Raw genomic sequence first — 20036 nt, forward strand, 5'->3', positions numbered from 1 at the left:
GACTAACAACAGGAATGCTCAGAGCCTTCACAAGGATGTAAAGTGATCCTTTTCATTAATATTTACAGTGTAAATTAAGATTATTGTTAAAATATTAAATTTGGCAGCAAAATAGTTTTCAAATTAATTAAATTCAAGTTTTCAAATTAATTAAATTTGGCTAATTTGAAATGAATAATTATTCAAAAAGTATTAACAAAAATTTTCATTTCTTGGTAAACATGCTATGAACCTAAAGCATGCTCAGGTTCATTTTTTTGCGTGCAAAAAATTAATATTTAAAGCTATCTAGACTGCATTATAAAATATCCAAGAAGTCTCCTAATTAAAACAAAAAAAGGGTCGGGATAGTGGAAAAATATAGTGGAAGAATACCATGTAAGGAAATAGATCCTGTAACTAAATTACATTTAGAGAAAATTTTTTTTCGTTTATAATGCTAATAGTGAGATACCCAGAAAAAACACACATTATGCCAGGGTAAGCCAGGGAAAGATCATGTTAAAGAAAAGATCCCAAGTAAGGTTTTGTTTTTTTTCCTTTAACCGTTGGTCAAGAATATGGTTGTATACTTTCAGAGAACAGCTACAAGACCATGTGGATTCCTGTAACAAAGGATCACAAAAATCCAGCCACAAAGACAGAAGAGACAGTTCAGAGATGGAGATGGTGGAAGACGCCTTGCCATGCTAGCAGTCAGCAGCTGTGCGGCGCTGCAGGTTGCCCAGGACAAGACCAGAAAGGACCGGACCTGCATTTTCCAGCATCCAGACCAACATTTCATTGCTGGCATGTACATATGAACTTTTGGATATTGAAACATGGACTCAGAACTTTTGGACATTGAAATTGGGACTTGATTATTTTTTTAAAGAAAAAATAAGGGGGAGATGTGGGAAACAGTTTATTGCCTTAACTACCTGATAAGCATAGACAGAGAACTCCCCGAATCCCCCCGAAGGCTGGGTGCCTTTGAAGCCCTAGAAAAGCTCAGAGCTAGGCGCCACCTCTGTTTTTCCAGACAGTGATAGCTGAAACTACTCCCCCATTTACTATTATGTAAATCCATGCTGATGGGTTAGTCTGCCTGTTAATGGGGAGTCACCTGCCTAAAGGCTACTCCAGATCAATAAATGATTGGAGCAGCCTGAGCATGGGTGGAAGTCCCTCTCCTTGAGTTGGACTTGCTCGTCTGCACCTCCAATATTACAAAGTTATCTCGTGTCTTTTTCTCTCATTTGTTGTGCGGCTCCTCTTTCAGATACCGAACCCTACTCCACGCTGGACATGGAAGGAAACAATCGACACACCACCATCCATTCCCCCCCCCCCCCGATCCAAACCTAAATTAAACATCAGCTTCTTTCTTCCTTGCAAGTATGAGAAAGTGTTGAGGAAAAAATCCCCATTCAGTATTCTCTTTGTCCTTATGCTAAGTGTCTGGCTCAGTATGGAATGGCTTGTCTGGTGCCCCAATTAAAGAATTCTACATTTCTTCCTTCTCACATGCTTTCCCCCTCCTTTTATCCCTCCCCATCATCTGAAAACTCGAAAAAATACAAACACATTTCCTTTATACCCTTGGTGGTATTTATTCAAGGAGACCATTAATGTTTTCATCTTCTCATAATGCCCATTTCTGAAGCATTTTTGATAGAGAGATACATATTGTTAAGTGTGTTCCTCTGGGAGACCCGGGGTATCACCTCTGGTAGATGAACACTCCAGCACTTCTTCTTCTGCATTTGTTGGCTTGCTTACTGGAGGTTTTCCCCTTCCTGTAGAAAAATACAATTATCTGATTTTTTCTGTCTTTCTCCCTCTTGTCTTCATTCAGCTTAAAGACCAAATTTACCATCGCCAAAATCTTGGTTATGTGAAAGGACAGAACAGGACTGATAGCTGTGTCCTTATCCTCTCTTCCAAGAAAAAGCCACAGCATGTATCAGTTACTCAGCCTGCCCTTATCTCAGCCAATGGGAATGTGGGAATGTGGGGGAAACTAGCCCAAGCCCAAGAATATGCTAGCTACCCGCCTGTCTCTGTGTAAGAAGAACCCTAGCTGTACCCTGCCCTGGCGTCACTCAACAAAATGGCATAGGCCAAATCAGTGGTCAGAGTTGCCCCCACCCCCCGACAACAAGCCCTATAAATACTTTTTTCCCTTGGGACTCGGGGCTCTCTCTTACATCCAGTAAAGGAGGCAGTTGGGGGGGGACCATGTCCCGGACTTGAAAAAAATAATTTATTCTTTTGCATCGGACTCCGCTCCCTAGTAGTCTGTCTTGGGGGATCTTGAAATCTGGGCCTAATATTTGGAGCCTCGTCCGGGTCCCCGGAGACTCACGAGGGACCCGGAATAGGAGGGTCTGACTAACCGTGGTAAGTGTGTGTGTGTGTTGTCTGTTGTGTTCTGTATGTTCTGTCCTGTGTGAGCTCAATTATGAAATCTGTAATGCCCCTAACGACCTAGGTGGATGCACTGGGGGCCCACGCATGGGAGGAGTTTTGGGACGCCCCGATCCTCCATCTGGAGGGGCCAAGAAAACCCTCAAACTGAGACGAGTAGTGCATGGCCATCGTCTTATCTAACCTGTAGTTTTGCTTCCGCGGAGTCGGAAGGTTGTTTTGGTTTTGCTTCCATAGAGTTGGAAGACTCTATTTGTCTGTTTGTATTTTTTTTTCTTTTTTCTATGGACTTACTGGATGGACGTTATGGGACAGACTCAAACAACTCCTTTAAGCATTATGGTCATTTTAAAGTCAAGGGATGGGCCAAACCTGCTTGCCAGCCTCAGGTGTGGTTTTCCAGAACTGCTGGGAACTTGGGACCTTGAAGCTTACTGAATTCAAATGATAAAAAACTTATGTCTTGCATTTTTGATGTTTATTCTTAAAAATGTTACTGATTGAGAAATGCTGAATATTTGCTAAAAGTTTAAGTTTCGGATTGAATTGGGAAAAATTGTGTGTTGTGGGAGCTAAATTCCTTTGCTGAATGAATGTTTGGTGAAAGTATGTGAGTGTGGAGGGAGGGTGCCTGCCTTCTCCTCTCCTTTGTGTGGCTCCACGACTTTGGTCAGGCGGGCAACTGAGTAAGGACCTGTGAAAACAGGTCACTCCCTCCATTATCTGTCTCTCGTCACCAATCATCATGAGGTCGGAAAAAAGTAAACCTGTTAAAAATACTTTTGAAGGGGTGCAATAGAGATTGTGGAGTTGGAATGAATGCTGAGACATTGAGAAAGCATTAGTGAACAGCTGTTTGTTTGTGTAGGGCTAGCCAATTTGCTATAGAGAGGGGGGACTGGAAGCAGTCTTAACTCCTCCAGTAGGTTCTCACCAGAACATTGGTCGAGAATTCTGTTCTGGGACATGGGTGCCAGGAGTGCCCCCACGCTAATCTGGGGAGTTGGGCATTGTTTTGTTTTCTGTTCAGCTCCACTCTGGTCTAGTCAACTGAGAGAGTGTGAATTCGAGTGTTTGTCTATTTTGACTGTTCATTACTAGTCTGTCTGAAGTGGAAATTACTTTGATTTGTTTTGCATTTCTGTTAATTCATCTGGCTGAACATTTGGACTGGACCCGGGATAGGCTGCAAGAATCTCTAGCAGTTCTCAGAGTCTTTTGCTCGCCATTACAGAAGGAATCAGCCCACTTAGTTAATATAAATTTCTGTCTATAAGTTGCTCTTACCTGGGTTGTAAATCGCTGTAATTCCAAGATGGCTTAGTCTGAGATTGCTTATAAAAGAGCAAGAGAGACGTCTTTTCAAGTGAACTGTTTGCTTAGCAAATTAACAAAGTAGCAAATTTCTAAGAACTTGTTATTCATGGTTTTCTTATCTCTTTGGTGGACAGCTCCGCAGGATGGCGAGAATTACTGCCTGTGACTGTATTTTGTTTAACTTGCTGTTTTCAATTGTTTATTAGAAACCACATAGAGAACATAACCTGGTCTTTCCCTTCCTCCCTCATCCGGATTCTGAAAGCATCTGTAAGTGGATTTCAAAAGGTCTCCTGGTTTTCTGTATGCAAGAAACCTCCCTATGCATTCGTTATATTTCCAGGCCGACTCTGTGAGGAAAAGCAATGGGCCTGGGCTGAGACAAGGGGGGCCGGGTTTTGGTAGTTATGCTGCTGGCTGCAAACTTAACAGGTCTTATCAATTGAACTTCAAGGTTACAAAAAAATAATTGTAAGCAAAGTCTTTCTCTGCCTTGGTTTATTCTTTTAACCCCTTCAATGCTGAATCAGACCGATATCTGTTCTTAGTTTTATCACAAAAGGTCTAGATATATCTTAAGAGTAAAAGTACATTTAAAATATGTTCATAAATATTAATCTAAAATTGCTGAATGTTCAATTTGGAAATCATTAAAGGATCAAGGTTTCAAAGAATAAAAACAAACAAACAAACAAAAAAACACAACAACAACTAAACTCCCGCTAGAAAAGCAGAGGAGGCACAAAGCTAGAATCCGAAGACCCCTGGTAATTTAGAACTGTTTGCCAGGCAGACTCAGCCCCTGAGAGCCAGGTCAAAGAACGGGGGGTTGAATGCCTGAGCTGACGGCAAGGCCCAGAAGCCCCTGGGGGAAAAGAAGACGCCTGCTCCTAGATCAACGCTAGCCTACTTGAGCTACAGCAGCTGCTGTTGGGCACCTAAGTGCAGGCTAAGGTGGAGAACGCCGAGGTGCTGGAGCTACCAGTGAGGTGTGTGCTGCGGGGCAGAGCTTGTGGGTGTGAGCAGTTGCAGGCAGAAGCCAGCTAGCGCTTTGCTGCCGGCTACATCCAGTGAACACACTGCTTGAGTCCATAACACTTCAAAAGGGCAGCAGCTTCCATAATTTGCTGGGGGTTGCTCTGGCTGGGCCCCTGGGAGACCCTAGGTGGAGCAGCTGGCTCACAGGAGGGGCTAATATCCCCTTCTAGTGCACTCCCTTGAAAGAGGCCTGGTTGCTTCTCTGCCACGAAGAGGAAACTGGTAAAAAGGCAAAAAGCAGGGCCCAAAGAGTTAACAAAAAGGCACTCTCCCTGGACCTGGAAGCCATCAGGACTTTGAAATTCTCCAGGAGAGGGGGAGTCTGACTCAGGGACTGGCTGAAACCTCCTTGGGTTAGAAAAACCGAAGGCTGCAGAGTGAACTTATATACTCCAGATTTCTGGGCAGAGGTCCAAGCCCAGTAATATAGGGGTTAAACTACCTGTGTACAGCCAAAAACTTTCTCCTGTGCCAGAATACATTTTAAGAAAATTGAATGCATGATAGACCAGTCAGCTGGGACTAGTAAAATAGGGAAACTGAGCAGAAATCTTATCTTCCCTAAACCAATGACACTTGGGAGTAAATGCTTTGCATTTGCCTCCCTAAACAAAGGTTAAATCTTTTATGTGAATCTGATTAGTGTCATTTGTTGTCCACACCCAGGGACAAATAAAGTTAGAAAATAAGCCTTATTTTGATGAGTTCTTTTATTCAGGAGGAGGCAAACCGTTCCCTCCCTGCAACATGAATGATAAAATATATGTTAAGGAATTTTGAAATTGCTCAAACCTCGCTGCCTTGGGTCCTGTTCTGCATGAGTAAGAAGGGACAGAGTAAAGTTTAGTACCAGGCCAGAAGAAGCTGGCAAGGCCATCCAAACCACCCAGCCACTATTAGCCAGAGCCGACTGAGGAAGACCACCTTGGACTGGCAACAGCTGACTGTTCCTAGGACAGACTGGGCTTTTTCCAACTGGGCCCCCATGAGCCGATGGTCAAAATGAAGATTGGGGGCCAGACTGTGAACTTTAAGATTGATGCAGGGGCAGAGCACTCGGTAGTTACTCAGAAGGTAGCTCCCCTCTCAGGACCGGAAGTAAGCATTATTGGGGCTACCCTTATGGTATCACAGCTGCAGACTGTTCTGCCATCCCGCTGACATCAGTTAGGCGGCCATCAGGTGGTTCATGAATTTCTCTATTTACCAGTTGACCTGGTCCCTCTAATGGACAGAGACCTTTTAGTCAAAATGGAAGCAGAAACACTTTTGCTCCAGATGGCTCAGCACAGCCTTGCCTAGGTGAAGAGACCTCTGCAATGATCCAGTCCTTAGCAGTGCCAAGAGAGAAAGGATGGAGACTATACACCCCCCAGGAAAAGGCCCCCATATCTGTGCTTGTCAGGCCCCAATCAGGGGACTTGATCAGTGTTCCTGTTATCTGCCAAAATTCCCAAGACTGTAATAATACTTGTTCACTGAAAGGTGTAAATGTGGATGTTTATTTGATGTTTATATGTCTACTTAGGTATAAATATTTGTAGATAAATAGAACCCCCGCTAATTATCTGGTGTATTCTGGAGCAGCCTATTCAGTCTTGACAGAGCCAATGGGACCAGTAACATCTAAGAAGACACCAGTTCTAAGAGCCACAGGACAAACTGCCTTTTTCTTTGTACATCAAAGAGGGACTGTAGACCTCAGAAAGAACAGGGTAACTCATTCGTTTCTAGTTATGCCAGAATGCCTGTACCCCTTACTTGGACGTGATCTCTTACAGAAATTACAAGCCACCAATAAGCTTGTTCGAGATGCCCTGGCAGTGCCACCTCGGACTCTGTACATCTTTTCCATCATGGGGACTCAGTGTGGGTAAAGAAGTTCAGAACCCCAGGACTCACCCCAACTTGAAAAGGACTATACCTGCAGAAAATTGTATAATAGGCTCAGATGATGCCTGCATCTTCATAGACATGGCTTCAGAAAGACAAGGACAATTTTACCTTATATAGAAATGTCAAAGAGTGTACTTTATTCACCTCCCTAAAATGTTTGTATAGCGCTGCCATATTTCATGTTTAGTAGTGTAGCATTTAGCTGCTTGAAGCGGCCATGTGTCCAATATTTAGTTTCATTGTATTAATATGTTGTATTAACCTTCAATTCTCTTACAGGTTTAAATGTAGCTGTAGCTGTGGGCCCGTGATGGTCTATAGTCCTTGGTAGTCTTTGGAAATAACTGGTAAGTGTCCAGTGTCCCACACTGAGGGACATTGTTATAGCTATGTGTTAGATGACCTGGAAGGGGACTATATGGGATTAACCCCAAATGTAAAGGGTGTTTGGCTGCCAAGAGGGCAGATTCCAAACTGGACAAAGAAGAATACCCATCAGGTTTTGGTCTCTATTGAGAAACTGCTAACAGTTGGCAGCCTGTGTACTGTCTTGCAGGCCTGCATGACCATGCCCATGTCAGGGGTGGTACAAACCTCGGCAGTAGAGAGCTGGGAAAGTCCTATTTAGAAGGGAAGGTCTGAGGCATAGTTATGCATTCTTAAAGGACTGACAAGAAAAATCAGAAGATCTTAGAGCAGATCAGTATGTTTATCTCATTATATAATTCCTCTGAAATCTGTCAATGCTTAATAAGTCAGGGCAATACATTTCTTGGCATGAAATCAATAAGACCGGTTTTCAGTAGTGATTTTATTAACCGGAAACTTTGGAGTATCATGTTTTAAAGAAACCTGTCTGAGCTCTGAAGATTTGAAGCCAATAAGAGTGCCATGGAGAAAGCGTAGTATCCTGCTTGGGAGCCCTGAAGGTGGCTGGCGCTGGAGCTTCAGGCCCATGCCCTACGATCACTGGCGGTTTGTAAGAGTAGAAGTGTAGCAATAAGGAAACCTCTGCATCCCTGCGGAACCCCCACACACTCTGGACCACAACAAGTAGTAGGGCTACTGAGATGGGCCTTAAAGCCTAGAGCATGGGCTCAGGTGGAGTTGCTACAGGTGAGGGATTCACCTAATGCAGCAGATACTGCAGGCAGGCCTGATGGCAGCTGGATGGCTTGGTTTCCTGGCCCAATGGTGCACATTAAGATTCAATCATGAAATTGCAGCAAAGGTAGTCAGTTACCATTCTCATTGTGTTTATGAAAACATCTGGCCAAATTGAATACTGTAGATGAATTCATCTTGATTTGGCCTTTTGATAGCCATAGAGGAATTTTTAAGAAGAAAAACTCACTTTTGATGGAGGTTATTAAAACTGAAATGTTTTCTTTCCTTTCCACCAGATCATTTTTTATAGTTAGTCTCTGCCATGTCACAAGCCCAGATCATTCTGTGCCCAGGAAAGCAGGGAGCCTGACTGGTATTTGACCTCTGACTAGACACACCCACTGCAGATCACCCTCAAGAAGACAGCGGACCTCCGCAGACCCCTTGTAATCCTCCCGCTGCTGTTGACTTAGGTCCCTTGCATTATTAGCAGACTAGTCCAATTTGTCAAGAAGTGTATAAAAGTAATTCAGTTGATAGTTCAGTCCATCTCATGATTTACCCGGAAGTTCCAAGACAAGGGGGGAATGTAAGGACAGAACAGGACTGGTAGCTGTGCCCTTATCCCCTCTTCCCAGAAAAAGCCGCAGAATGTATCAGTTACTCAGCCTGCCCTTATCTCAGCCAATGGGAAAGTGGGGGATACTAGCCCAAGGCCAAGAGTATGCTCGCCACCCCCCTGTCTTTCTGTAACCAGACCCTACCTGTACCCTACACCGGCGTCTCTAGCCCCCTACCCTCAATCAACCAACTGGAATCAGCCAAATTAGTGGTCAGAGTGTGCCCCCACCCCCCGACACCAAGCCCTATAAATTCTTTGTTCCCTTGGGAATCGGGGCTCTCTCTTGCATCTAGTAATGGAGGAAGGAGGGGAAACACGTCCCAGGCTTGAATAAAAGACTCTATGCTTTTGCATCGGACTCGGCTCCCATGTGGTGTGTCTTGGGGGAATCTTGAAATCTGGGCATAGCATATTTAGTTTGGAAACAAGTTAAACACAGAAAGACATTGGTTTAGAGGAAGAAATTGGAAAATGATTTGGAAAAGGGCTTGTAATTGAATGAAAATGACTTGAATAAGGAAGGGTCTGTTGCCAAAAAGCACAAGGGAGACACTTGGGTAATGAATTACTGGGGAAGGGGCAGCATATGAATAAGGTATTCTGACCTTAACCACTTCTTCATCATCCAGTTGAGAACCTGACTTCCAATGCACTTTAGGACTTGCAGTTTCTTCACTGATCCTTGTGTGTGGAGTGTTATTCCTTATCTCTACTAGTCTACAATACCTTCTTAGTAAGTTTCGCTATCTTGAGGCAAGAGACACTACTGAAAGGGTCCTAGCCTCTATATATACTCTCTAGGTCTATGAGGAGCCACTCACTACTGCTCTGGTTGCCCAAATTAAGTGGTTGCCATGGTGTGGTTCACATCACAAAGCCTCAGCTTGACTATCCAGGAGGGTCGGGGGTGGAAGAGGATGAAGAAGTCTCAGATGCTCTGGTTATACATATGAGACCTTCGTATTACCACTTAAATTTTTTTCCAAACTGATCTCTCTCTCTCTCTCTCTCTCTCTCTCTCTCTCTCTCTCTCTCTCTCTCATTTCCTGTAGTTCCAATATAGTCCAGCATATGGCAGGGAGGATGTGTTTCCTCACAGACAATTGCCATACTCCACCGTCATTTCAGTGGTCCATTCCACTATGTTCAGATATTAAATTTCCCTAGAATTTTGAGTGTTGTTTTAATGGATGATTTATTTTAGAATAGTTCCAGATTTACAGAAAAATTGTGAAGATAATATCTGTGTACACCATACCCAATTTCCCTTATAACTAATATGTTACTAGGGTATGGGGCAAATGTAACATGAAGTGAATCAACAGTGAAACAGAGTGAAACCTCACTTCTCTAGTATCTCCAATATCCAGCATTACTGTTCTAGATCAAGATGTTAGAGGAAAAACTGTACCAGTTGTGGCATAAAACTTCACATCTTGAGCTGACAATCCTGTCAATAGTTTAACAATATGGAATAGTCTACCATTTAAAAAGGAAATCAAATCCATTATTATACACAGCCAGCACTAAAAGAACACCCTATTCCTCATGACTAGGACCACCACCATCCATCCCACCCCCACCCCCCAATCCAAATCTAAATTGAACATCAGCTTCTTTTCTTCCTTACCTCCTGGAGGTTGTTGTCTTGCTTACTGGAGGGTTAACCCTTCCTGTAGTAAAATACAATTATCAGATTCTTTCTGTCTTTCTCCCTCTTGTCTTCATTCAGCTTAAATTCCAAAGTTACCATCGGTACTATCTTGGTTATGTAGTTTGGAAACAAGTTAAACACAGAAAGACATTGTTTTTAGGGAAGAAATTGGAAAATGATTAGGAAATGTGCTTGTAATTAAATGGCAATGGATTGAATGAGGAAGTGTCTGTGGCAAAAAAGCACAAGGCCAAAATCTTGGGTGAGGAATTACTGGGGAAGCGGCAGCGTTTGAATAAGGTATTCTGACCTTATTCACTTCTTCGTCATCCAGTTGAGAAACAGACTTCTAATTAACTTTTGGACTTGCAGTTGCTTCATCCATCCTTGTGTTTGGAGTCCTGTTCCTTATCTCTACTAGTCTACAATATCATCTTATTAAGTTTCGCTATCTTGAGGCAACAGACACTACTCAAATGGTCCTCGCATCTTTATATACTCTTTAGGTTAATGATGAGCCACTCACCTCAGCTCCTGTTGCCCAAAATCAGTGGTTGCCATGGTGTGGCTTGACATCACAAAGCCTCAGCTTGACCATCCAGGAAGGGCGGACGTGGCAGAGGATGCAGAAATCTCAGACTCTGGTTATAGAACAGAGACCTTCCTCTTAACTCCTAAAATTTTTCCCAAACTGACCTCTCTCTCTCTCTCTCATTTCTTCTAATTCCATTATAGTCCATCATATGGCAGGGAGGTGGTGTTTCCTCTTAGACAATTGCCATACTCCCCCGTCATTTCAGTGGTCCATTCCACTATGTTCAGATATGAATATTTCCTAGGATTTTGAGTGTTGTTTTAATGGATGTTTTATTTTAGAATAGTTCCAGATTTACAGAAAAATTGTGAAGATAATAACCATGTACACCATACCCAATTTCCAGAATTACTAATATCTTATTTATGTATGGTGCAAATGTAACATGAAGTGAATCATCAGTGGAACAGTTAGAGTGAAACCTCACGTCTCTAGTATCTCCAATATCCAGCAATGCTATTCTAGACCATGTTGTTAAAGGAAAAACTGAACCAGTTGCGGCATAAAACTTCAGATATTGAGCTGACCATCCTTTAAATAGTTTAACAATATTCAATAGTCTACCATGTAAAAAGGAAATCAAATTCATTTTAATACACTGCCAGCAGTAAAACATTACCCTGTTCCTCATGACTGCGACCACCACCATCCATCCCACCCCCTCCGCAATACAAACATAAATTCACTTTTGGACTTGCAGTTTCTTCATCCATCCTTGTGTTTGGAGTCTTGTTCCTTATGTCTACTAGTCTACAATATCATCTTATTAAGTTTCACTATCTTGAGGCAACAGACACTACTGAAATGGTGCTGGCCTCTATAGATACTCTTTAGGTTAATGAGGAGCCACTCACCTCAGTTCTTGTTGCCCAAAATCAGTGGTTGCCTTGGTGTGGCTTGACATCACAAAGCCTCAGCTTGACCATCCAGGAAGGGCGGGGGTGGCAGAGGATGCAGAAATCTCAGACACTCTGTTTATAGAACGGAGACCTTCCTCTTAACTCCTATAATTTTTCCCAAACTGATCTCTCTCTCTCTCTCTCTCTCTCTCTCTCTCTCTCTCTCTCTCTCATTTCTTCTAATTACATTATAGTCCATCATATGGCAGGGAGGTGGTGTTTGCTCTTAGACAATTGCCATACTCTCCCGTCATTTCAGTGGTCCATTCCACTATGTTCAAATATGAACATTTCCTAGGATTTTGAGTGTTGTTTTAATGGATGTTTTATTTTAGAATAGATCCAGATTTACAGGAAAATTGTGCAGTTAATAACTATGTACACCATACCCAATTTTACTTATTACTATTATCTTACATATACATGGGCAAATATAACATGAAATGAATCATCAGTTAAACAGAGTGAAACGTCACTTCTCAAGTATCTCTAATATACAAATGCTGTTATAGAGCAAGTTATTCAAGGAAAAACTGGGCCAGTTGCGGCATAAAACTTCAGATCCTGAGCTGACCATCCTTTCAATAGTTTAACAATATTCAATATTCTGCCATGTAAAAAGAAAATCAAATCGATTTTTATACACTGTGAGCACTAACACACCCTGACCGTCAGGACTGCGACCACCACCATCCATCCCACATCCCCTCCCCCCAAAACAAACATAAACTCACTTTTGGACTTGCAGTTTCTTCATCCATCCATGTGTTTGGAGTCTTATTCCTTATCTCTATAGTCTACACTATCGTCTTATTAAGTTTCTCTATTTTGAGGCAACAGACTTTACTCAAAGGGTCCTGGCCTCTATATATACTCTTTAGGTTAATGAGGAGCCACTCACTTCAGCCCTGGTTGCCCAAAATCAGTGGTTGCCATGGTGTGGCTTGACATCACAAAGCCTCAGCTTGACCATCCAGGAGGGGCGGGGGTGGCAGAGGATGCAGAAATCTCAGACACACTGGTATGGAACAGAAACGTTCCTCTTAACTCCTAAAATTTTCCCCAAACTGTCCTCTCTCTCTCTCTCTCATTTCATCTAGTTCCATTATAGTCCAGCATAGGGCAGGGAGGTGGTGTTTCCTCTAAGACAATTCGCATACTCCCCCGTCATTTCAGTGGTCCAGTCCACTATGTTCATTTGCTACCATTTCCTAAGATTTTGAGTGTTGTTTTAATGGATTTTTTATTTTAGAATAGTTCCAGATGTACAGAAAAATTGTGCAGATTATAACCATGTATACCATACGCAATTTCCCTTATGACTAATATCTTACTAATGTATGGGGCAAATGTAACATGAAGTGAATCATCAGTGAAACAGTTATAATGAAACCTCACTTCTCTATTATCTCCTATATCCAGCAATGCTCTTCTAGACCAAGTTGTTATAGGAAAAACTGGACCACTTGCGGCATAAACCTCAGATCTTGAGCTGAAAATACTTTCAATAGTTTAACAATATTCAATAGTCTACCATGTACAAAGGAAATCAAATTCTTTATTATTCACTGCCAGAACTAACACAACACCCTTTTCCTCAGGACTTCGACCACCACCATCCATCCCCCCCCCCTGTTATGGGTTGTCTCAGTGAGATAGACCACCGACTCAGAATTTATACTTAGGTACCTTTATTAAGCTGGCCAGCTGTTAGATGGTCCAGCACCCCGCGGAAACAAAGGCGGAACTGTAGCAATGACTCCAAGCATTACAGCCTATTTATGTGAAAAACTAAAAAGTTACAAAACCTTGTTTACCCAATTTGTTCTTGACCCAGTATAGCATTATCACCTTCCTATCTATGTTTTCCGGGAACACAGAGCACAGTATATTGAGGAGGGACCATGAGACCATATCTCAAGGCCTGACCTGATGTCAGTAACTTCCTATCTCTCTGTTCCAAGAACAGAAGGTACATTGCCCCCCGATTTGCAGCCCAGTACATTCCCTACTGGTCTTAATTGGGAATCAAATCTTTGATTCAGCGTCCTCCTCTAAGATTCTGGAGTATTGGGTGTATAAAACCATTAACTTTACAGCCTGTATCCAAAACCTGTTGTAGTTCCCCAAGATCTGGCGAGGTCGTGGCTCCAGGTGGAGTAGGGCTGGGGCTCCCAGAGCTTTCTGACCCTGGGGAAACAGGAGGTTTAGCCTGGGCTGGGTGCTTTGCATGGCTTGGACTCTTTGGCTTGTCTAGGGGACGCAAGGGGCCAATCGGGTTGGACCACCGGTGAAGAGTTCGGCTTTGAATGATGAAGAGCTGGCCAGGGTGTTGGCCGCTTACATAGAGTCTTAGTCCCCACCTCTTTCCCCCTTCTCTTTGTTCTGTCCGCCAGGCAAGAGGCACAAGGAGGACAGGGTTGCAATTTCCAATCGTGCAGTTCTTCGGGGCCCCTGGTCGAACCTGTCTGTTCAGAGGGAGGAGGTTGTAGGTGGGAGGTTTTTTCCATGGGGCTAGGGTGTCACAACCCCAAGAGGCACAATAGAAGTCACCCTCTCCTCCACAGTTCCTACCCACTTCCCGGGGGCAGACATAATGTCGAGTGTGCCACAATTCTTGCACTAGGGTTAGGTCTCCGCACCCGTAACCCCTGGCTTTAGTGACCCAGGGATGGCCCCCCGAGCCATACCCAGTGGATGCAGTTTTGCTAGGGGAATTTCCCCAGTTTTCTACAAACATTTACAGAGATCTGTCGGGATGACAGACGCCCCTGTTCCAACAACAGAGCCTATAACAGTCCCATCAATAGAAACTGTGACCTCCCAAGAGGAATTTCTGGTCGAATGGGGATTTCCCAGTCCTGGCTGCAGGCAGATGAGGAGAGTTAGGAAGAACACCGAGTGAGTCTGACCTTCAATGGGTCTCCGGTCTTCTGAACCTGCCACCCCTCAACGCTGCCGTTCGTTTTCTTAACCTGCGTAGGATGGATCCAGTTCCTCTTTCCTGCGACTTTGATGGCGGTTGGAGTGCTCAGCACCACCTGGTAAGGTCCATACCATCTATGTTCCAGGCTGCTAGGATCGCGGCGCTGCACCCAGAGGAGATCTCCCGGAGAGAAGGCAGGCTCTGTTGAGCTTGATTGTAGCATGAACTCCTCCTGTATGGCTCTCACCACCCGTCGTGCCGACGAGGCGCTGTTCTGCAAAGCCTGTAAGGACTGTGCTGTCTCTGCCTTGGTTGGGTATGCCTCAGGCCAGCCAGAGAAGGTATCAATGAAAACCAGCAAGTATTTATACACTCCTTGTCCTCCTGGTATCTCGGTGAAGTCCACTTCGCAGTGTTCTCCAGGGTTCTGTCCTCAGAATCGCTGCCCTGGCGCGACCACAACAGGGAGCCCTTGGTTTACCCCGGCACACACTTGGCACCTCTGAGCCACATCTTGGGATATTTTTCTGGAGCCCTGGGATGTAAAATTCTCTTCCCAGTAGTTCTGATAGCTTCGTTCCCCCCAGGTGGGTGCTCTGGTGGGTCTGGGAAGCGATGGTCCGCCCCAGGGCTTCTGGCACTATAAGCCTATCATCTGGCAGGATTAGCCATCCAGCCTCTCCTTCCTGGGCCCCTAGTTTCACAGCTTGCCTCTGCTCCCCCATCACATAAGTAGGCTTCTCTGGGAGCCTTCGTGTGGGCAGGGCTACGAGTACTTCTCGGGGCCCTACTGGTCTTTAAGCCTCGTCCTTGGCGGTTTGGTCTGCAAGTGGATTTCCCTGTGCTTCGGGACTATCACCCTTCTGGTGCCCTCGGCAATGAATTACTGACACTTCTTTTGGCCCCCATATGGCTGCCAGGAGGTTAAGTATCTCAGAAGCATTTTTAATGTCCTTTCCTCCTGAGGTCAGGAGGCCTCTTTCCTGATATAGGGCCCCATGCACGTGTACAGTGGCGAAAGCATACCAACTGTCTGTGAAAATGTCCACTCTTTTTCCTTTTCTCCACAAGGGACTGAGTGAGTGCTATAAGTTCTGCCTTTGGGGCTGAGGTGCCTCGTCCTAAGGCCTGTGCCCAGAGAAGGTCCTTTTGTGTCACCACTGCTGCCCCCGCATACCGGGTACCTTCCTCTACGAAGCTGCTCCCTTTGGTGTAGAGGGTCTCATCTGGATTCTGCAGGGGCTGGTCCACAATGTCCTCTCAGAGGGAAGTGAAGGCAGTCAATGTCTCCTCGCAGTCATGCAAAGGGGGCTCTGCCTCCTCGTCAGGGAGGAGTGTGGCCGGGTTTAAGGCAGCTGTTTTCAGGAAGCTGACTCGTGGTGGGTCTAGCAGTAACACCTGGTACTGGGTAATGCGGAGGTTGGACATCCATCTCTCCCGGGGGGCTCCTTAATAAGGTCTCAACTACATGCGGAGGAACTACTTGGAAATTTTGGCCAAAGGTTAGCTTTGAAGCTTCCTTTACCAGGAGGGTGGTGGCTGCAATGGCTCTCAAGCAGTTGGGCCATCCCGAGGCCACAGGGTGAAGTCTCTTAGAGAGATAAGCTACGGGGCGTTCCCATGGTCCTAGGGGTTGTGTGAGGACCCCTTTCACCACCCCTTTGCTTTCAGCTACATATAGCTGAAAGGGTTTGGTTAGGTCTGGCAGGTCGAGTGCTGGGGTGCTTTTCAGGGCTTCTTGCAGTCTCTTATAAGCCTCTTTCTCCTTTTCTGTCCCGACCAGGGCGGCCTGCCTTTCCCCCGTTGCAGAGTATAGTGGTCTCGCAATTTCTGCAAAAACTTGTATCCATAGCCTGGAATAACCCACTGCCCCGAGGAAATCCCGGACTTGCCTTTTGCTGGTAGTCCTGTGGATTTACAAAATGGCCTTTATTCTGCTACTGAATAAAGTTCGCCTACCCCCTTCTATGTTGTAACCCAAATATGTTACTCGGGTAGTGCATAGCTGACCTTTCTTGGTTGAGACCTGATACCCCAATTGATCTAGGGTGGTCAGCAACTCTCGAGTGGCCTGCCTACAGTCCTGTTCCTCTTCCGTGGCCAGTAGGAGGTCATCTACATATTGAAGCAGAGTCACCCGTGGATGGTCCGGACGGACCTCCAGGAGGTCTTGGTTTAGGGCCTCATCGAACAGAGTGGGTGAGTTCTTAAACCCTTGTGGCAACCTAGTCCAAGATAACTGTCCAGACTCTCCCTCGGTCGGGTCCACCCACTCGAAGGCGAAAATAGATTGACTCTGCTTTGCCAAGGGAAGGGAGAAAAAGGCATCCTTGAGGTTTAAAACAGTATAGAACCAGTGTTCTGGCTTGTGGAGGCTGAGAAGAGTGTAAGGGTTCGGAACCGTGGGATGGATAGTCTCAACCCTCTTGTTTACTTCCCTTAAGTCCTGCACCAGCCTGAAATCCTCAGTCCCTGGTTTCTGTATTGGCAACAGGGGAGTGTTCCAAGCAGATTGGTAAGGAATCAAGATTCCAGCCTCTTTCAGCCTCTTAATGTGCTTGGCGATTCCCACTCTTGCTTTCTGGCTCATTGGATATTGCCGGACTCTGACTGGGGTGTTACTGCTGGTTAGCTGGACTACAATTGGAGGCCGGAGTTTAGCTAACCCTGGAAGATTGTCCTCTGCCCAAACTCCCAGGATAGCCTGTCTTAGTTGTTGGAGATAGGTATCTGTGGAGACTTCCCCAGGCTCCTCCTCATGGAGTAAATATTCCTCCTGCAAGGGCAATGTCAGAAGATAGATCCCCACAGTCCCTGGGTCTTGCAACTTGACCTCTGGCCCTGGCCCTTTAAAAGAGATTGTGGCCTATAATTTACTCAGCAAGTCCCAGCCTAGCAGAGGGTAAGGGCACGCTGGCATTAGTAGGAATGAGTGAGTCACTGAGCCATTTCCTAGGTCGCTGATCTGACCTTTCGTCCATGGGTAGGATTTCACTTTTCCAGTTGCCCCTTTGAGGGGGATTTTGGTCTTAGAGACCGGACCCATTGGCTGTTTTATGAAAGAGAAGGTGGCTCCCGTGTCCAGAAGGAAGTCCACCTTTTCGCCCCCCACTGTCAGAGTTATCCTGGGCTCAAGGGGGCCAGCTGAGCCCTGATACCCCTAATCCACCTCCTCCACCAGCACGGGAGTCGGTTCCCCCGAATATTCAGGGCACTCCCTTTTCCAGTGTCCTCCTTTTTGCAAAGTGCACACTGATTTCTTCCAAGCCTGGCTTGGACTCCTTTACTCCGACAAGGCTTTCCTTTATTCTTATTGTCACTCCAGCCCCTTCTGCCTTTTTCCTCGTTCAGGGCCAGGAGGACCTTGGCCATCCGGATGTTTAAACCTGCCGTCCGGTCCTCTCAATTGTTAAAAACCTTCTGGGCTACCTCAACCAACTCAGAGATTGATTTCCCCTCAAAGCCTTCTAACTTCTGCAATATTTTCTAATATCTGGGGCCGACTGGGAAACAAATGCTACAATGACAGCGCTCCGATTTTCTGGGGCATCAGGGTCAATGCGGGTATACACCTGATAGGCCTCACACAGCCTCTCCAGGAATGCTGCCTGGCTCTCATTAGGCCCCTGGACTGTCTCTGTCACTTTAGAGAGGTTTGTTGGTCTCCAAACAGCAGCTCAGATGTCCCCCAATAGAGTCTGGCGATAGCGATCAAGAGCCTCCTTTCCCCTCTCACTATTGGGATTCCATTCAGGTCGCCTGGAGGGAAACACAGCCTCTAATTTATCTTGGTCAGAGGTAGGCTGCCCATCCGGACCCAGTACAAATCTCCTCCGTTCTGCCTTGACTCTCCCTCTCTCCTCTGAAGTGAAAAGAGTTTGCATCAACTGTTGGCAATCATCCCAGGTAGGGCGATGGGTAAAAAACACAGACTCTAAAAGAGAGATTAACCCCTGTGGGTTCTGGGAGAAAGAAGGATTCTGGTTCTTCCAATTTTACAGGTCACTGGTAGAAAAGGGGACATAGACCATGAAAGGATGCCCGTCTGGACCCAAATCTAAAGGGCCTGCCTGCCGTAGTGGCAGCATAGGAACTGCAGGGCTGGCGGATGCTGTGGGTCCTGCAGGTTCTCTCTCTCTCTCTCTCTCTCTCTCTCTCTCTCTCTCTCTCTCTCTCTCCATATGGTGTCCCTTGCCTAGTGTGAGGAGGGGAGAACGAAGCCAGGTCCTGGACTGGTGTTTTTGGAGGAAAGGAAACCGGCTGTGGAGGAGACAGAGGTTCGGGCCAGGGTCTTTAGCCACCATCGGGCCGGCGGGTGGGTGTGCATAGTGGGGAGGCCGGACCCTGGGAAGTGCATCCTCACTTGGACCCTGGAGAACAGGGGGAGTTTTGTTCTTCTGGGCCAAAGCCAAGAGGACTGTCTGTCTCTGTCCCAATTTTCCCCTCAGGAGGCAAGCTGTCATCCACCGGGGTTTCTTGGACAATATGTCAACAGAAATCCGAATATAAGGAATTTGATTAGGATGCCCTGGGCGGCCGTATATAACATAATGGACCCGGTAGGCAGTGGTCAGATCAAAAGACCCTGCATCAGGCAACCCCTCCTGGAAAGTGGGCCACTCCCGTTCACAGAATCGCAGTAAATCAAAAAGCATTAACATTATAACTTTTAAATCTACCCCAGAACTTCAGTTTCTTTCACTTCACACAGACTCTCATACTTACATTCATACACCAGACAGTTAGAGTTTTGCCTTCTACCAAATGTTTATTCAGAGTTTAAACCATCCAACCAATTCCTGACTAATTGCCTAAGGGAGCTCTATGGCTTCCAGGGAGGTGATCACTCTCCCCTTCCACTCGCTCGGAGTGGGCCAGACTGGTAGGGGGTTGACGAAGATGACTGACCCTAACCCATTTGACAAAGACAAAGACAACAAAGAACAAAGACAAAATAAATCAGCGAAATGCAACCTAAGGTTGCCCGGAACCTGCAGCTCGCTCCTTGAAGTCCTGAAAATTTTTCAAAAAACATTTCAGCAGGGTGTACACAGAGGCAAACAACTTTTTGACAATAAACACCAAGACAAACAAATTCCAGACAGGCAAACCCAGTGCAGCCTACAGCCGCACAAAACAGGACCCCAGCCACCATCGTGGCCGCGGGTCAGGACCAGGAGTACCACTGAGTCCAGCCCTCCATATAGGTCCTTCCTTGGGACGTACCAAATCCAGTTTAATGACCGGTCCTTACCTCTCTCAAGAGTCCAGGTGGCTCGGTTTCCGAATTGAAAGTTTTGGGTGGACTGGAGGCCTCCTTGGTAGTCGTTCTTCACAGGTGTGGGTGATCTCACTGAGAGCCCTGGGACAAGTGGGGGAGAGCCTCCTGCCCTAATCAAGGGGTACCTCTCCTCCCTGCCAGTTATCTCGCTGCGGCCTCCAAATGTAATGGCTTAGCTCAGTGAGATAGATCAATGACTCAGAATTGAAATTTAGGAACCTTTATTAAGATGGCCAGCTGTCTGCAGTCCCAGCACACCGCTAAAGCAAAGGCAGAACTGCAGCAATGACTG

This window comes from Myotis daubentonii, chromosome X, assembly GCF_963259705.1.
Source record: "Myotis daubentonii chromosome X, mMyoDau2.1, whole genome shotgun sequence".
NCBI lineage: Eukaryota > Metazoa > Chordata > Mammalia > Chiroptera > Vespertilionidae > Myotis > Myotis daubentonii.